The sequence below is a fragment of the Rhagoletis pomonella genome, unplaced genomic scaffold, assembly GCF_013731165.1.
Source record: "Rhagoletis pomonella isolate Grant_MI unplaced genomic scaffold, Rhpom_1.0 Rhpom_scaffold_00003, whole genome shotgun sequence".
NCBI lineage: Eukaryota > Metazoa > Arthropoda > Insecta > Diptera > Tephritidae > Rhagoletis > Rhagoletis pomonella.
Genome location: NW_023458557.1, coordinates 26786430 through 26801165, shown reverse-complemented (window position 1 = coordinate 26801165; position 14736 = coordinate 26786430).

Below are 14736 nucleotides of genomic sequence, written 5' to 3'. Positions count from 1 at the left end.
CCGAACTTAGGCTTTCTTACTTGTTTTTATATACCATTACTTATTGAAAATGTTTACGTGTATACTTATGTATGTACATATATGTAAGTAAAAAATTTTAGCTACCATTTTTAGCCACAACTACTTTTTTAGCTCTTTTTTAGCCCTTTTTTAAAGGAATTTGGCTACCACTAAAAATTATGCGCGACAACACTATTCGTGAGTACTCACATATACTTGTTCTCTCATTCCGATCACACATACAGATGCAATTCGCGCAAAATTTTCTGTTTGAATAATGCTTAAAAAATTTAAAAGGAGACAATTATGTTTATCTCTATGACATCTGTCAAACTGTTAAGTATTATACAATTCAAAGTATTTACGCAAACTTACATTTGTACCAATATAATTCAGATATTCAAATAGGAAAATGAGTAATGTTTGTTGATAAATAGATTAATTCATGAATAATTCAGATTACAAGATGAGGAATGCGACATAACAAATGCGACATGCTTATCTAGTTCTACAATTTTAAGTTTACTCTACTGCCGATTGAGCCTTATCGATAGTGTCACCATCGATCATGTTTCAGAAAAAAACTATCATTACTTGTTGATAGTTTGCAGCAATGCTATCGATAGTGTCAAGTGCGATACTTATATACTTATGTACTTCTTTAATTTAAAGTTTACAAAACTCAATCGACAGTAATGGCTTAAACAGGGGGAATTATTCTTATTTATAAAATTTCACTAAGATCAAGTTAGAAGGATTTGATTAAAAAAAAAAAATAACTTAGCAAATAATTATAAAAACCTTAAACAAAATTGAAACAAGAGACTGCAATATAGCGAGAGTACCAGTTTTACAGAATAAAACAAAAAGTACGTTTACATATAAATATAATCTCAACAAAGCTCGTTTGTTAATCAACCCGTTAACACATGCAAATCAGAGATTACTTCTCGTCAAATTTGTTGTGCTTTTATTCTCGCAACTCGAGGAAAAGTTAAGTTTCTTCTCTGTGCCACTGAGATCACTTTTTTCTGCTGTATGAAGCAATTTAAAAATATTTTAACTTAATATTTTATTAACAATACCTTTACATTTGAAATTCCTCCTCTTCTTCGCAAAAATAATCGATAAAACTAGGTTGGACACCGAAAAGTTATCGGTTTAATCTGAGATTATTTTAAAATCACAGAATAAAATCAACAAGTCTAGCCCAAAGCCTTAGCTTTCATCTGGTATATGGTTTATATCTAGGAAAACTCTTGTTGTGGAGATATTACCCTTCAAATTGAAAAAATGTCGCTCCAAAAAGGGTGAAATGGTTAAAAATTAATATATTCGTCTAATTTGGTTACTTTAAGATATAAAAATAACATACCCAGTTCCCCGAAAAAAAGTGCCCATTCCCCGATTGCCTCTTAAGCCGAAATTTGCTGCAAATCGGGGAATTCCCCACGAGTTGACAAGTGGAAAGATGGAGCTGTGCTAATCACTTCGTACATGGCTGGAAAACCACAATTTTGTGTATTTTAGAGTTTTTTCCAGTCACATGCCGACTAGGGTTGCCAGTTTTTTATGCTCGAAATCAGTACGTTAGTCTTTTTCATTCTAAAAAATCAGTACTTTTCAGTACATTTTTATTCAATGCAAAATTATGAATGTAAGTAATAGATAATACTTTAAATCGCCAGAGAACTAGTTTTAAACCATATTTTGGTATATGAATAAAATATAGTTCATAAAAAATAAAAGTGTTATTCATTTTAACATGAGTGTACACATCATTGTACAGAGAAGCCAATAAATTATGTTATATTTATGACATTTTTGAATGGCAATAATGAGATCATTTGAATCTTCAGTGTTTAAATAGTCAAAGAATTCTATACATTTAATTTTAAAGTCAATTTTAATTTGAAGCTCACTTTAAAAAATTTTAATTAGAAGCCGATTTCTCTCTTTGCGTAAGGAAATAACTATATACTTAAGATCCTCTTGCTTCGTTTGTGTGGTATTGAAAAAAAACTAAACTACATATTTTTTCAAACTGTGGAAAAGTACCACTATTTAAGGACTTCATCTATGTTTCCTCATGGCTTAAACTAATTTTTTCAACTACGCAAAAACTTTGTAAGACTAAGAATTCGCTGAAGAGAGTATCTAACTCTATGTCTCGTATGCAAAACTCTTTTACAATGTCAGTGAAAGTTATTTTCTAGATATCTAGCAACACACGAAAAAAAAAAACGTCAGCCTTCTTTGCAAGTTTCATAAACAGCTGATAAATTACTTGTTTATTAGCAGTAAATTCCTAATAAATCAATATATTTATATCTATATTGGTTTATTTTGAAAATTTCAACAATAAAAATCCATATACAGTTTCCTTATTAGTTTAAATTGCATCCAGCAACATGCGATCAGCTGTTTTCCGTACTGGCAAATTCATACAAGTAAAACTTTATCCAGTAAAAACTTGCAACTTCAGCTGCCATTTTTGCTCTCTCAATTTCCCCTACTACTTTGCAAGTTTTTGCGTACGAAAACGTCAAAATATGAAAATTCGTAAAAACTTTTACGGGATTTTACTGGAAACGAGCAAAACATTATCTGAAACATGTGAACTATAATTAAATTATTTTCTTTTTATTTTTTACAGTACAGTTTAAGGAAGTTCAAACGTTATGTAAAAACCTTAAGAAAATCCTAAAGTATTTTCAATCAAAATTTCATCAATTAAATCAGTACAAATTTTGAAAAATCAGGACATTAGCTTACTGATTGAAGAAATTAATAAAATCAGTACAAGAGTGGAAAAATCAGTACAAGAGTGGAAAAATCAGTACTGTACTGATAAAATCAGTACGTCTGGCAACCGTAATGCCGACATTGTAATATTTTTCCCCATTTTAATTGTAGGTATGTACCAGGGTTGTTGCGAATATTCGCATTCGCAACCGCGGAGCTTCCGCATAAATTTTAACATTCGCATTCGCAATAATCAATGCGGAGCTTTGGCGATTGCGAATGTTGTGCAAATGCACCAATAAAACGTATATATGGCAAACAAAACGACAAATTGGGGCCAATATTTTTTGTCTGTAGTCGTGGGAGTATCTGTGTAACAAAACTGGTCAAATGACATATTTATAAACTTTGATAAAAATGTCTTTAAGCATATTATTTCCTAAGCTATACAACCGAGCTATCAATGGGCAGTCGTACGGCAAAGAGAACATAGTCATTTTAGTAATATTTTTTTTTGTTTTTTCTGTTTTGCTATTTAAAGTCAAAGAGTAAGCTCCTTCAATAGGGATTTCCAGCAGAAATGGTTAACGTCTGGATACAAAGAGAATCGACGCTCAAATAATTATATAGGTCTGACCTTTAATTAAGTAAGAATTACGTTACTGAGACCCTCATCATCCGCGATTCTAATAATTCAAATGCTTACATATAAAAAATCGGGGTGCTTTTTTAAAAAAATAATCCGATTTGGCTGGCAGCCACGACTTTGAAAACAGAATTTTGTTCAAAATTTTCATTCCTGGAAAATAATAATTTATTTTCCATATCCACCTATTTAGCTCGCTATAAGCACAAATTTTTCAAACCAGTCGCAGAATAAAGTATTAAAATTGAATTACAAAAACTAAAATTGAGAAACGGTGATGACGTTACAGTTTCTGAAACAACCGAAGGAATGAGAATGAAGAATTCTTTTTAAAAAGCTTTAGAAAAACCTGACACATCTGGTTTGGCTTGTAAGCGCTGTTTAAGCAACGATCTCACCGTTATGCTAGATTCTTCATGTGAAGATAAAAGTCGGGAGGATATATCCGACATTTTCAGCCCCGATGCAATCCTCATTACTTTTTATTAAATATAATACTTTTTAAATTTAAGTACTAAATAAAATAAACATTATTAAAAATTCCTAACTTTTCCATTTTTTATTTGCCTAAACAACTTAATTTACTTACTTTATTGTTTCTTAAAAATACTTGACATTCGCATTCGCATCCGCGGATGTTTGCTGTTAGACATCCGCATCCGCGTTCGCATCCGCGGGTGTCTAAAATTCCACATTCGCACATCCCTAGTATGTACACAGTATTTAACTATGCTACATGGGTTTATCACCCGCACTTAACCTACCTGGGAAGACGCATACAATATTACCTACAGTTGTACATAAATATGTACAGTATGAATGCATTTAGTTCACCCAATGTGCCGCTGCTACTTACATAAAATGTATAAATTGCCACTGAGCAAAACTACTTGAGAACAAGTAAGAAAGTCTAAGTTCGGGCGGAGCCGAACATTAAATACCCGGCGCAAGTATTAAATATATGTTTTTCACCTCTCCGAAAGCTACCGTTACATGGTAAGCCGGGTTGTATCTATTTTATTTAAATTATCGTCCTTAAATTTCGAAATATTGAAGTTTCAAGCATTTCTAAAATTTACCATTGAATGAAAGTAATTTTAGTTCGATTTCAATAATTTTCAACGGTTTGCTTCTATGTAGCAAGCACAATAACCATACTGAGTTTGGTACAAATTGGTAGAACGGTTAGCGAGATACATATATCATAAGTGAGCGGTGCCACGCCCATTTTCCAAAATTTTATCATAAGCGAATTTCTTGATAAAGAATTGTTGCTAGCATCAATTTTGAATAAATTAGCTTTAATATTTACTGATTTATCGAAGATTTCGTATTTCTCCGAATTACCGTTATATGTGATGTGGGCGTGGTTATTGTACGATTTTAAAAATTTTCGGCCATTTGGTATGCTGTACCAAGGCCAACAACTGTGCCAAGCTTGGAAGAAATAAGCGGCGTGGTTTTTAAAACAAAAACATAACATTTAAATTTCAATAGCATTTGTACTCTTTTAAGTATTGTATTATATTCGTTTCTCTTACAGTGGAGTTTGCCACTTATACCAGCACCTTCGTCATAAATAAGTGAAAATTTACTTTTTTTGAGAATATCGATAATTTGATTTCTACGGAATATTGCAATAAGGCGAACAAAACCTTTTGTGTCTGTTGAGCCGCTTTTTATCTGGGGCAACTAATCCATCATGGAGGTAGTTCGACATGCAGTCATTGTTACCTCTTTGCGCAATTTCGTATCCCTCTCGCACATTGAATCTTTCTGTTGTTATGCGAAAATTTTACCGGTGGTGCCTATTTATGTTGTAGATAGTTTTGGTCAGACGCTTCTTGCACCATTTGCAGTATGAGTATACATTTAGATCTTGAAGCCGTCGCCTGTTTACCACATTTTTTAAGTTATAGTGATTTACAAATAGTTGCTGCCCATAAGTTAAATAAAATATAAAAAGCTTAGTAAAAAAAGGATAAAGCGTAGTGGTGTAGCTAATTTTAAAATTTTTTAAAAATCGTAGCAAATTTACTACGATCGTATCAAAGTGCGAACGCTGGTCCCTGGTCCATCTATCAGAAAAAAGTATCCTATATGTTTATCCGGGAAATAAGCTACGTACGTGCCAAATTTCCAGCACATCTGACCATAATGAAGCTTTTTCTACTTACCGGAAAAAAGGATCCTATATATTATTCTAGCCAAAAAGTTACCAACGTGCCAAATTTCAAGCACTATAAACACGATTTTGTCGAATAGATCGGTCCCTGGTCCACTTACCGGAAATATGGATCCTATATGCTATTCTAGGCAAAAAACTACCTACGTGTCAAATTTCAAGCAGCTCAGACCATAAATACGATTTTTTCGAAGAGATTGGTCCCTGATCCACTTACCACAAAAAAATCATCCTGTATGTTAACCTAGGGAAAAGGATACTTACGTACAAAATCTCAAGCAAATCCGAACATAAACAATTTTTTTCGAATAGATCGGTCCCTGATCCCATTACCAGGGCAAGAAGCTATCGACGCTCCAAATTTAAACCAAATCGGATCATAAATACGATTTTTTCGAATGGATCGGTCCCTGGTCAACTTACCGGAAAAAAGGGATCATACATATATGTATCATAATCTAGGCATAAAGCTACCTAGGTGCCAAATTCCAAGCAAATCTGACCATAAATACCATTCTTCGAATTGAGCGGTCCCTGTTCCACTTAAAGAAAAAAAGCATCATTTATGCTAATTGGCGTTCGCGTACGTAAAAAACTTGCAAAGTAGGGGAAATTGGAGCGCAAAGTGGCAGTTGACTTGGACGGGAAGTTGCTAATTCATGCTGGAAAAATTTTTACCAGCGGCAATTTCCCAGCACGAGAAACAGCTGTTCAAAGTCATTTATTTGAAATTTACGAAATTTATTTTGATGATTTTTAAGTTTAAAATAACTTGCAGTTCTAGCAAAGGTTTCGGAATAAATCTAATAATCGTTTACATACGTTTACTTAACAAAGAACTTTAAGCAAACCTTAAATTCATATTCTGTTCGTGTTTTCAGTTTCATGCTTTTGTATGTAAACAAAATTTCGATCAGCTGTACTAAAAAATTGCAAGTTTTTGCTAATTTTACTTCCTCGTACGTTTTGGGATATTTTTCAATTGGAGAGATATTCGTTCGTTAACTCCTGCAAGTTTCTGCCAGATATTTTTCACTGTAGATCTATAGGAATAGACTAATTCAATACCCTCTATCTGCAATTTTCACAAAAACTACTTTGTGATGCTAGAACCCATCTGGGACTTATGTACTTATATACCTGTCATCACTGATGTTAATTCTGACTTTGCAATTCAATAGTAAATTCTTCTGTCAAGCGTTATACAAGGTCAGCATTAATATTACCGATGACCGTTAAGTCTTAGGTGGATTTTTATATCAGAATCTCATTTTTGTGAAAAGTGCAGATAGAAGGTATTGAATATAAGCCATCGATAGATATATTTAGAATGTCCATTTTATTGGTTCAGTTTCCCCTTCATTTGCGCATAGAAAAAATTTATATTTAATCTGTTAAATTTTCTGATAGTATTGAAATGAACATAATCCTGCTTGAATAGGTTTCTTAGATTCAGCGCTGGCGTGGGCCGAAAACCTATTTTTTTTTTTTAATTTTGATTGGTAATAACAAAAATATGGCCCCTGCTCTAAATATGCTCTAAAAGTAATCTGTGAGAAAGATGACAATATTTGGTCAATGCCTTTGGTTCGCCCAAGTCCATCAAAATTCAATTTACTCAAAAAATAAAAATTAATAAATACATTAGTTATATATTTTTTACTAAACTTGCAATTACCTGCAAAAGTATTAGTCCTACATAATTTTGTATATGGTCGTTTTTTGTATAAAATTGAAGTAAGCTAAGAAAAATGTTTTTAGCACTTCTACTTTGATGATATTGACCAAAACTTGTCACCTTTCACACAGATTATTTTTAGAGCATAATGAACCATATTTTGTCTATTACCAGTCAAATTAAAAAAACCCGGATCTTCGGCCTACGCTATTCAGTACCTTTTATTTGAAAAATTTTGTAATTTCGGCTTAAGTTTTTTGGAAAAAAGTATGAAATTTATAGAATTTGTTGTTGTTGAATAGTTGAAAGGGCTTTAATATGGAGTGCTGAATTTTTCCATACTTAGTGTGGGTAGGGCCTAGGAGGAACCTGAAAGACGAATAGAACGAACTAATCCAGGCTAATACGGTTGACAAACGGGATCGATTATTTGCATTAAAGTAGTATATTTATGCCGGTTCTGCTAGCAGCGCTGCTTGCACTGGTCCAGAACCGGCATATGGTTTGCTGCTTGCACCGGTCCAGAACCGCTATACGGTTTGCTGGTGCTCTGCCGCAAGCTTTGCTGCTCCGCCAAAAGATGCCGCCGACCGAAATCCAAGTTTAGAACCGACATAAAAGCCGCAAGATGTCGCTGATCACAAATCCCAGTCCAGAACCGGAACCGATCACAGGGTGTACCGCTGATGGAAATCTGAGAAATCCGATACCATTCAGAACCGGAATCGATCACAGGGTGTACCGCTGATGGAAATCCGAGAAATCCGATACCATTCAGAACCGGAATCGATCACAGGGTGTACCGCTTATGGAAATCTGAGAAATCCGATACCATTCAGAACCGGAATCGATCACAGGGTGTACCGCTGATGGAAATCTGAGAAATCCGATACCAGGTGGTTTATATGTCGAAAATTAGTAAAGTGTGTTGGTATGCAGTCAGAAATATATACAAACGTACATACGTACATATGTATATACATATATAGATGCTCCACCCCTAGAAGTGTGTTAATAATGTGCACATAGTTGATTGCTAAGTATTTAATATGTATGTGTATATGAATGGAAAGGCCTGTTGATGTTGATGATGAGAACAAATAAAATTTAGTTTGAAATAAAAGAAAGTTTTATAATTACTTATTTATTTTGTTAATAAAATTTTTAAGTATAAATGTCCACAATTATATGAATTATAGCTTTGCTGTTGATTATAGTTATAGTTAATGTTTTTTCCTAAATACTTTATTATTTGCTTAGGAGGCTGTAAGTTTCCAAAGCTATCGAAGTAATCAATCTCATTATCGTTTTTCCAGTATGCTACCCAATGCGTTCCTGGACCCTTTGAACTATCCAAATTTATTATTCCACATTCTCTCTTAAATGGTTTACGTGTTAACTTGTCACACATAAATACCCCTCTAAAATTTGAAATAAATTTTGAATACTTCTTTAAGTCTACATCAGTAAGAGGTCTTCTGGGTAGCTTCATTAAGAGTTTTTTTTGGTATGGTTTTAAATATAATCCGAATCCCTTTTTATAAGGCTTTAAAACCATTCCTTTTCCCATTGAAATAGCTTCCATTATATTATTATGACGTTTCGCCTCCAATAACTGCTCCTTTCCAGTTTTTATAGCATTGATTGTTTTAATAATTCCTGCTGTACTGCCAGATAGACTTCCAAGTGCTCCTAATGCTACGAATAAAGGCGCTAATGGGAGAAATCCTCCAGATTTAGGTAATGATATTACACGTGGTGTTTTTATTTTAGATTTTTTTCCTCTAAAAATATTATTTACAACCTTTCGTGAAATTTTTATTGCATCTTTTAAGTTATCACTTTTCTTTAAATTTTGTTTGGGTTTTTTTTAAAGCATGTTTGAAGAGCTGATAACCAGTTTTTCCTCCCGTTTTCTTAGTTTTACTATAAATGTTCCCCATACCGAATTTCGTTTTTGTCTTCATTATATTTGTAACTAACCAAGCATTTGTTTTCTCATTAAGATTGCTATCCTTCGGTTTAACTCTTTCCCAAGCCTTCTCAATTAATTTTTTATCAGCAATATGGCGGTTATCTAAATCTTTATTATATAAATATGATATATCATGTTCTCTACAAGCAGTGTCTAGTAGATTAATCCCTCGATCTCCTCTTACTAAAAGTTTCCGTTGTTTCGTTCCAGGTTCACAAAATTGATAACTAAGCAAATGAAGTTCAATAGGAAGCTTATTAATTATATTATTTATAAAACCTTTTCCAACGACTAACGATTTAAGGATAAGCATATTTTCATAAATAACTCTCATATAAAATAATATTATATTCAAATAAACGCTGAAGTTTTTTTTTAATAAATCTATGGTTCTATATAATTAAATTTTAAATTTCTAAATACTAATTCAACTGTTAATTTATATTCAAATACAATATTGTTATATGATTTAGAATAAACTTCTACATCATACATCACTTCCCTATTTGTTCTACTATAATACTTTAATTTAGTCTTAATATCTAAACCCCTTCTTTCATATTCATGTTGGTTTTGATGTTGCTTCATTATGTACTCCCCAATTTCACCGCCACAAACGGTTAGGAATTTTCCATTGTCATCCTCTTCATCCCATTTTTTGTTAAAAAAAGCATGGACTGCTCTGACTGGGATGCCCAAAACTTGTAATCGGGGACCCTCATCTTCATCTTCAATACATATATAAGGGTTTTTCATGTCTTCAAAGCACAACATCTCCAATTCGAAATCGAAGTTGTACTCTCCATGATGCTCGCTATTGAGGATTCGATTGATTCCAGGCATGATGTGTTTTATAAGTATCTTTAAACAAAGTAATAATTTCTAATGTACAGTATTAGCTTATTTATACATATTTCATAACTATATAAAAAGCATTGAGGTAAACTGTTGATAAAGAACATATTTAAATACTAGCTTATACCCGCGGGTTTCACCCCGCGCTTTTAAAAAAAAGGAGAAATAATTTAATGATGTTAGATTTTATTTCTGTGCCCATTTCGTTATAGATCGTTATTTTTTAAGCGAGTTAAGGTATTTAGGCCGTTTAAAACTACGAAATTATAAAATCTCGTCTGCGCGCTAGGCATACGAAATATATCAATCCCTCTAAGTTTACCTTAAAATGTTTCCCGGTATACGGCGCGTGAACGTGTAACCTTCTTGGAGGTGCCACGGCGAGTTCTAATATTTCCAACTCAAATTTAATACCACTTCTCATTACTGTAGCAAATGCCTCAAGAGAGCTTTAGATTATAAGGCCGAGCCCGGCTATCCCTTTTCCATTTAATGAAATTTGTTCTGTCTTCCACAAACACTTCCAGGGATATGTGGCAAGAAAAAGTAAGTTTGTACTGGAAGTGCCACGACCCTTTTTCTTATAAAACTAATCTTCTTCCATGAATTTAGAATTGATTTTACATACCCCAGTACCAAGTCCCAGTACTCTACCATGAACACCTCTAGAGATAAGTAGTATAAAACAGTAAATTTGTACGGCAGGAACAATGTCCCCTTTTCGAATAACGCAAATTCTTCTCTTTGAGTATGGAATTAATTTTGTATATACACATCGGTGCCAAGTTCCAGTCCTCTGCAATAAACACCTCCAGAGATATGCAGCATAGAAAAATCAATTTGCATGGGAGTTACCACACCACCTTTTCCAATAACTCTCATTTTTCTCCATGAGTATGGTATTAGTTTCACATACATACATGCATACATATGTATTTCCATACCAACCTTGAGTGCTTTACCCCAAACATTTGAAGAGATATGCAATATGAAACTTTCAGTCAGTATGGGAGGTGCTACGCCTCTTTTCCAAAAACGTCCATTTTTCTCCGTGCATATGAATATGATTTCACACAGTGTTGGCAAACTGTTAATCTGATTAACGATTAAAAATTAACGATTAAAATGTTAATCGCGTTTGTCGATTAAAATTAATTAGTCCTGTACGATTAATGATAACATTTTTTTAATCGTTAATCGCTGGCTGCGATTACGTTTAATTAATTTTAAATATTAATCGTTAATCCAATTAAAAATAAAATCTGATTAATTTGTCTAGTTTGTCCGAGTTTGAAACCAAACACCAGTTATAGTAATTATTTTGTGTTTTACGCTTATAAATAGCACGTAATATAAAAAAATAATAATTATTGTTATTAGTAATACATAAACTGGGAACTTTTACAAACCTAGTTTGCAAAACGTTTGCTGGTATATATCTTATTGAAAATGCACACCAAATTGCTTAGATTGATGAGTAAACCCGACTTAGCCATACCGGATTAACTTGCTTTGTGTGCACAGGGAAATTCCAGCATAACTTAATTAATCACCAAACTTACTTGATCAAATTAAGAGTTAATGATTAAAAAATAATTTTTTAATCGCGGTTACCATTAACTGTTTAGTCGGATTAAAATTAATCATGATTAACTGTAATCAGATTCAATTAGTCGAATTAACTAACTAATTAAAACATCAATCGATTAATGCGAACATTGATTTCACATACATATCACTATACCAAGTTGCAGTTCTCTCCCACAAATACTTCCAGAGATATGTATGTAATATGAAAATTCCAATTTGTATGGGAGGGGCCTTGAGTTATCGGACTTACTTTCAGTCTAAGACCATCCTTCCGAAATCCGTAGTAAGTGTACTGAATTTTGCTCTGATCGGAAAACCGGTTAAGGACGTAGCCTATTTTTCAATCCAGGTCATAAACTATCTTTGAGCAAAATTTCATTTTCAAGCAGGTGGCAACTCTTAAAAGGGTAGCCTACTTTCTAACCTAGGTCATAAGCTATCTGTGTGCAAAATTTCATGCAAATCCGTTAAGTTGTTTCCGCGTATTAATGCAATTAAACTTTTTTAAAAGGTGGCAACTCTTCCAAAAAATTAGCCTATTTTCCACTGTAGGTCATAAGCTATCTGCTTGCAAAATTTCATGCAAATCCGTTCAGGCTTTTCCGCGTATTAATTTAATTAAACTTTTTTAGCAGGTGGTAACTCTTAAAAAAGTAGCCTATTTTTCAACCTAGCTCATAAGCTATCTGTGCGAAATCCTCCATGCAAATCAGTTCACTCATTTCCGCGTATTAATTAAATTAAACATTTCTAACAGGTGGCAACTCTTAAAAAGGTAGCCTACTTTCTAACCTAGGTCATAAGCTATCTGTGTGCAAAATTTCATGCAAATCCGTTAAGTCGTTTCCGCGTATTAATGTAATTAAACTTTTTTAACAGGTGGCAACTCTTCCAAAAAATTTGCCTATTTCCCACTGTAGGTCATAAGCTATCTGCTTGCAAAATTTCATGCAAATCCATTCAGTCGTTTCCGCGTATTAATTTAATGAAACTTTTTTTAACAGGTGGCAACTCTTAAGAAAAGTAGCCTAATTTCCAATCTGTGTGCAAATTTTCATGCAAACCCATTCAGTCGTTCCCGCATATTAAATAAATGAAACTTTTCTAACAGGTGGAAACTCTTAAAAGATTAGCCTATTAACCAATCTGGCCCATAAGCTATCTGCGTACAAAATTTCATGCAAATCCGTGTAGTCGTTTCCACGTGATGATTTCCCAAACATCCAAACATACAAACTTTCACATTTATAATATTTATAAGATACATATATTTTAGTAATCTATTTTATACTTCATAATATGATTCAATTAAAATGTGGAAATAATCTTAAACTCAATGTTGCTGTCAAAGAATATATTTATTTTTTATTATCCTATTTAAATTTTATTATATGATTCAAATCAAATGCTAATATTATAAATAGCCTTGATCTTGATTTCATCATCATTGTTTGCCTAATAAGTATAGTAACGCCAAGTGGACGATAACGAATCCCACATAAACATATACAAAAAAATGCTCATACAAGTATGTGTATATTTAAATGTTTTATTCATCTAGCATTATTCATTCATTCATATATTGCTGACATAGTGAGAAAAGTTGTTAAGCATACTTCTTATGAAAACTCATATTTTGATATAGAAAGCAGGAGATATTAATAATACATCGTTTCAAAAAAAGATTAGGATACTTGTTTTTCTCGTTTATATTCATACAGTCGGCCGCTGTGGTGTAGTGGTAAGCAGTGCGCGCTTCCACTCCGCAACGCCTGGGTTCAATCCCTGGTCAAAGCAACATCGCAAAAAATATAGAAAAAATGTTTTTTCTTAACAGCGGTCGTCCCTCGGCAGGCAGTGGCAAACCTCCGAGTGTATTTCTGCCATGAAAAACAGCTTCTCATAAAAATACAATCGCCGTTCGGAGTCGGCGTAAAACTGTAGGTCCCTCCGCTTTGTGTGACAACATCAAGGTGCACAGCACAAATCGGAGGAGAAGCTCGGCCAAACACTAACATATGTGTAAGCGCCAATCTATTATTATTATTATTATTCATTGAAAGGCAAATTTATTAAATTCAAAAGAGTCACCGAATGTCTAACAAATTCAGAAGTAATACGAAATCTTTTAGTCTTTCACATATGAATGGAAAGGTCTGCTGATGTTGATGATGAGAACAAAAAAAATTTAATTTGAAATAAAATAGAGTTTTATAATTACTTATTTATTTTTATTTATTATTAGATATTTAATGAAGAAATAAATTTTCTTAATATTATTACATTTTTTTCAGCACATATCATAGAATTTTCATGATATTTACAAGTATTTATATTTATATTTTTAATATATAAATTCTTGTAATTTGGACAATTTAAATCATCTAAATTATATAAAATAATATCGTATCCGAATGAACGTTGAATCCATCTGATTTTCTCCAATCCCTTAGCATATAATATATAATTTTTTCTTTTTATTAATGAATGGATATATTCGATAACAGCCACTAAAGTCGAATCACCATCTTCCCATTTTAATCCATGATGATTATGATCAGGGAACGGATTTTATGGAAATTGCCTTTTTTTCTGCTAAAGAGATAGAGTATATTCGATTAAGAATGTCCACGATTTAGCTCTCCCTGATTCCACATATACACATTTGATGATGCCTTTTTTTGCCTTTTTTAAGATATTTGCCTTTTTTTTGCCTTTTTTAAGATATTTGCCTTTTTGTGCCTTTTCTACCTTTAAAAAAGTGATTATAGCATTTAAATTTTTTTTTTTTCAAAGATTAAAAAATATACACCTTGCCCATGCGGCTTATAGAAGCGCAGAGACCTCTTGCCAAATTGGTGTTGGGAAAAATCAAATCCATTTTCTCAGCTAACGAAGGCTTGGAGACAATAAGGGGTGTGGATAAAATTATAAAGGGCGAGGAAAACGCCCTTATTCCTGATAATATGAACATTTCAAACGTTCCTTAGTTAAATTGGGCGCCGCTTGTATCAGCTTACGTCGAACACACATTTAGTATATTCAAGGCTTTTCTTCGCGAA